Consider the following 6123-nt stretch of genomic DNA (forward strand, 5'->3'; position numbering starts at 1 on the left):
TCAGGGGCACAAGACCCTTCCGGTCCACACCAGCACCGGGTTACCTTGGGCTTGGAGTTTGTGGACACACACAAGGTATACACAGGACCCTCCACAGTATCTTAAGACCTCTGTGAGTGGATCACAACTTCTGCCAGGAGCAAGTTCGAACAACAGATATCTGGGCACCTTCCCTGCAAGAGGAGAGCTTGCCTACAGAGAGTACTCTAAACACTGAAACTCAGGAGAGAGCTAGTGTCCCAGGTCTGCTGAAGGAGGCTAACATAAACACCTGAGGAACAAGATCTAGCCAGAGACAACTACAACAACTAACTCCAGAGATTACCAGATGGCAAAAGGCAAACTTAAGGATATTAGTAACAGAAACGAAGACCACTCACCATCATCAGAACCCAGCACTCCCACCCTACCCAGTCCTGGGCACCCCAACACACCTGAAAAGATAGTCCCTGATTTAAAAGCATATCTCATGATGATGGTAGAGGACATAAAGAAGGACTTTAATAACTCACTTAAAGAAATACAGGAGAACACTGCTAAACAGGAAGAAGACCTTAAAGAGGAAGCACAAAAATCCCTTAAAGAATTGCAGGAAAACACGACCAAACAGGTGATGGAATTGAATAAAACCATCCAAGACCTAAAAAGGGAAGTAGACACAATAAAGAAAACCCAGCAGTCTTGCCCAACACCCGCAAGGGCCCACACGGGACTCCCCACGGGACCCTAAGACCTCTGGTGAGTGGAACACAGCGCCTACCCCAATCCAATCGCGTGGAACTTGAGACTGTGGTACATAGGGAAGCAGGCTACCCGGGCTTGATCTGGGGCACAAACCCCTTCCACTTCACTCGAGCCCCGGCTACCTTGCCAGCTGAGTCGCCTGACACCCGCAAGGGCCCACACAGGATTCCACACGTGATCCTAAGACCTCTAGTGAGTGGAACACAACTTCTGCCAGGAGTCTGGTTCGAACACCAGATATCTGGGTACCTGCCTTGCAAGAAGAGAGCTTGCCTGCAGAGAATACTCTGCCCACTGAAACTAAGGAGAGTGCTACCCTCCAGGTCTGCTCATAGAGGCTAACAGAGTCACCTGAAGAACAAGCTCTTAACAGTGACAACTAAAACAGCTAGCTTCAGAGATTACCAGATGGCGAAAGGCAAACGTAAGAATCCTACTAACAGAAATCAAGACCACTCACCATCATCAGAACGCAGCACTCCCACCCCACCTAGTCCTGGGCACCCCAACACAACCGAAAATCTAGACCCAGATTTAAAAACATTTCTCATGATGATGATAGAGGACATCAAGAAGGACTTTCATAAGTCACTTAAAGATTTACAGGAGAGCACTGCTAAAGAGTTACAGGCTCTTAAAGAAAAGCAGGAAAACACAGCCAAACAGGTGATGGAAATGAACAAAACCATACTAGAACTAAAAGGGGAAGTAGACACAATAAAGAAAACCCAAAGCGAGGCAACGCTGGAGATAGAAACCCTAGGAAAGAGATCTGGAACCATAGATGCGAGCATCAGCAACAGAATACAAGAAATGGAAGAGAGAATCTCAGGTGCAGAAGATTCCATAGAGAACATCGACACAACAGTCAAAGAAAATACAAAATGCAAAAGGATCCTAACTCAAAACATCCAGGTAATCCAGGACACAATGAGAAGACCAAACCTACGGATAATAGGAATTGATGAGAATGAAGATTTTCAACTTAAAGGGCCAGCTAATATCTTCAACAAAATAATAGAAGAAAACTTCCCAAACATAAAAAAAGAGACGCCCATGATCATACAAGAAGCATACAGAACTCCAAATAGACTGGACCAGAAAAGAAATTCCTCCCGACACATAATAATCAGAACAACAAATGCACTAAATAAAGATAGAATATTAAAAGCAGTAAGGGAGAAAGGTCAAGTAACATATAAAGGAAGGCCTATCAGAATTACACCAGACTTTTCACCAGAGACTATGAAAGCCAGAAGAGCCTGGACAGATGTTATACAGACACTAAGAGAACACAAATGCCAGCCCAGGCTACTATACCCGGCCAAACTCTCAATTACCATAGATGGAGAAACCAAAGTATTCAACGACAAAACCAAGTTCACACAATATCTTTCCACGAATCCAGCCCTTCAAAGGATAATAACAGAAAAGAAGCAATACAAGGACGGAAATCACGCCCTAGAACAACCAAGAAAGTAATCATTCAACAAACCAAAAAGAAGACAGCCACAAGAACAGAATGCCAACTCTAACAACAAAAATAAAAGGGAGCAACAATTACTTTTCCTTAATATCTCTTAATATCAATGGACTCAATTCCCCAATAAAAAGACATAGACTAACAGACTGGCTACACAAACAGGACCCAACATTCTGCTGCTTACAGGAAACCCATCTCAGGGAAAAAGACAGACACTACCTCAGAGTGAAAGGCTGGAAAACAATTTTCCAAGCAAATGGACTGAAGAAAGAAGCTGGAGTAGCCATTTTAATATCGGATAAAATCGACTTCCAACCCAAAGTTATCAAAAAAGACAAGGAGGGACACTTCATACTCATCAAAGGTAAAATCCTCCAAGAGGAACTCTCAATTCTGAATATCTACGCACCAAATGCAAGGGCAGCCACATTCATTAGAGACACTTTAGTAAAGCTCAAAGCATACATTGCACCTCACACAATAATAGTGGGAGACTTCAACACACCACTTTCTTCAAAGGACAGATCGTGGAAACAGAAACTAAACAGGGACACAGTGAAACTAACAGAAGTTATGAAACAAATGGACCTGACAGATATCTACAGAACATTTTATCCTAAAACAAAAGGATATACCTTCTTCTCAGCACCTCACGGGACCTTCTCCAAAATTGACCATATAATTGGTCACAAAACAGGCCTCAACAGATACAAAAATATTGAAATTGTCCCATGTATCCTATCAGACCACCATGGCCTAAGACTGTTCTTCAATAACAACATAAATAATGGAAAGCCAACATTCACGTGGAAACTGAACAACATTCTTCTCAATGATACCTTGGTCAAGGAAGGAATAAAGAAAGAAATTAAAGACTTTTTAGAGTTTAATGAAAATGAAGCCACAACGTACCCAAACCTATGGGACACAATGAAAGCATTTCTAAGAGGGAAACTCATAGCGCTGAGTGCCTCCAAGAAGAAACGGGAGACAGCACATATTAGCAGCTTGACAACACATCTAAAAGCCCTAGAAAAAAAGGAAGCAAATTCACCCAAGAGGAGTAGACGGCAGGAAATAATCAAACTCAGGGGTGAAATCAACCAAGTGGAAACAAGAAGAACTATTCAAAGAATTAACCAAACGAGGAGTTGGTTCTTTGAGAAAATCAACAAGATAGATAAACCCTTAGAGAGACTCACTAAAGGGCACAGGGACAAAATCCTAATTAACAAAATCAGAAATGAAAAGGGAGACATAACAACAAATCCTGAAGAAATCCAAAACACCATCAGATCCTTCTACAAAAGGCTATACTCAACAAAACTGGAAAACCTGGACGAAATGGACAAATTTCTGGACAGATACCAGGTACCAAAGTTGAATCAGGATCAAGTTGACCATCTAAACAGTCCCATATCACCTAAAGAAATAGAAGCAGTTGTTAATAGTCTCCCAACCAAAAAAAGCCCAGGACCAGATGGGTTTAGTGCAGAGTTCTATCAGACCTTCAAACAAGATCTAATTCCAATTCTGCACAAACTATTTCACAAAATAGAAGTAGAAGGTACTCTACCCAACTCATTTTATGAAGCCACTATTCCTCTGATACCTAAACCACAGAAAGATCCAACAAAGATAGAGAACTTCAGACCAATTTCTCTTAAGAATATCGATGCAAAAATCCTCAATAAAATTCTCGCTAACCGAATCCAAGAACACATTAAAGCAATCATCTATCCTGACCAAGTAGGTTTTATTCCAGGGATGCAGGGATGGTTTAATATACGAAAATCCATCAATGTAATCCATTATATAAACAAACTCAAAGACAAAAACCACATGATCATCTCGTTAGATGCAGAAAAAGCATTTGACAAGATCCAACACCCATTCATGATAAAAGTTTTGGAAAGATCAGGAATTCAAGGCCCATACCTAAACATGATAAAAGCAATCTACAGCAAACCAGTAGCCAACATCAAAGTAAATGGAGAGAAGCTGGAAGCAATCCCACTAAAATCAGGGACTAGACAAGGCTGCCCACTTTCTCCCTACCTTTTCAACATAGTACTTGAAGTATTAGCCAGAGCAATTCGACAACAAAAGGAGATCAAGGGGATACAAATTGGAAAAGAGGAAGTCAAAATATCACTTTTTGCAGATGATATGATAGTATATATAAGTGACCCTAAAAATTCTACCAGAGAACTCCTAAACCTGATAAACAGCTTCGGTGAAGTAGCTGGATATAAAATAAACTCAAACAAGTCAATGGCCTTTCTCTATACAAAGAATAAACAGGCTGAGAAAGAAATTAGGGAAACAACACCCTTCTCAATAGTCACAAATAATATAAAATATCTTGGCGTGACTCTAACTAAGGAGGTGAAAGATCTGTATGATAAAAACTTCAAATCTCTGAAGAAAGAAATTAAAGAAGATCTCAGAAGATGGAAAGATCTCCCATGCTCATGGATTGGCAGGATCAACATTGTAAAAATGGCTATCTTGCCAAAAGCAATCTACAGATTCAATGCAATCCCCATCAAAATTCCAACTCAATTCTTCAACGAATTGGAAGGAGCAATTTGCAAATTTGTCTGGAATAACAAAAAACCTAGGATAGCAAAAAGTCTTCTCAAGGATAAAAGAACTTCTGGCGGAATCACCATGCCAGACCTAAAGCTTTACTACAGAGCAATTGTGATAAAAACTGCATGGTACTGGTATAGAGACAGACAAGTAGACCAATGGAATAGAATTGAAGATCCAGAAATGAACCCACACACCTATGATCACTTGATCTTCGACAAGGGAGCTAAAACCATCCAGTGGAAGAAAGACAGCATTTTCAACAATTGGTGCTGGCACAACTGGTTGTTATCCTGTAGAAGAATGCGAATCGATCCATACTTATCTCCTTGTACTAAGGTCAAATCTAAGTGGATCAAGGAACTTCACATAAAACCAGAGACACTGAAACTTATAGAGGAGAAAGTGGGGAAAAGCCTTGAAGATATGGACACAGGGGAAAAATTCCTGAACAGAACAGCAATGGCTTGTGCTGTAAGATCGAGAATCGACAAATGGGACCTAATGAAACTCCAAAGTTTCTGCAAGGCAAAAGACACCGTCAATAAGACAAAAAGACCACCAACAGATTGGGAAAGGATCTTTACCTATCCTAAATCAGATAGGGGACTAATATCCAACATAAATAAAGAACTCAAGAAGGTGGACTTCAGAAAATCAAATAACCCCATTAAAAAATGGGGCTCAGAACTGAACAAAGAATTCTCACCTGAGGAATACCGAATGGCAGAGAAGCACTTGAAAAAATGTTCAACATCCTTAATCATCAGGGAAATGCAAATCAAAACAACCCTGATATTCCACCTCACACCAGTCAGAATGGCTAAGATCAAAAATTCAGGTGACAGCAGATGCTGGCGAGGATGTGGAGAAAGAGGAACACTCCTCCATTGTTGGTGGGAGTGCAGGCTTGTACAACCACTCTGGAAATCAGTCTGGCGGTTCCTCAGAAAACTGGACATAATACTACCGGAGGATCCAGCAATACCTCTCCTGGGCATATATCCAGAAGATGCCCCAACAGGTAAGAAGGACACATGCTCCACTATGTTCATAGCAGCCTTATTTATAATAGCCAGAAGCTGGAAAGAACCTAGATGCCCCTCAACAGAGGAATGGATACAGAAAATGTGGTACATCTACACAATGGAGTACTACTCAGCTATTAAAAAGAATGAATTTATGAAATTCCTAGCCAAATGGATGGACCTGGAGGGCATCATCCTGAGTGAGGTAACACATTCACAAAGAAACTCACACAATATGTATTCACTGATAAGTGGATATTAGCCCCAAACCTA

The sequence above is a fragment of the Mus musculus genome, chromosome 8, assembly GCF_000001635.26.
Source record: "Mus musculus strain C57BL/6J chromosome 8, GRCm38.p6 C57BL/6J".
In the NCBI taxonomy this organism is placed as follows: domain Eukaryota; kingdom Metazoa; phylum Chordata; class Mammalia; order Rodentia; family Muridae; genus Mus; species Mus musculus.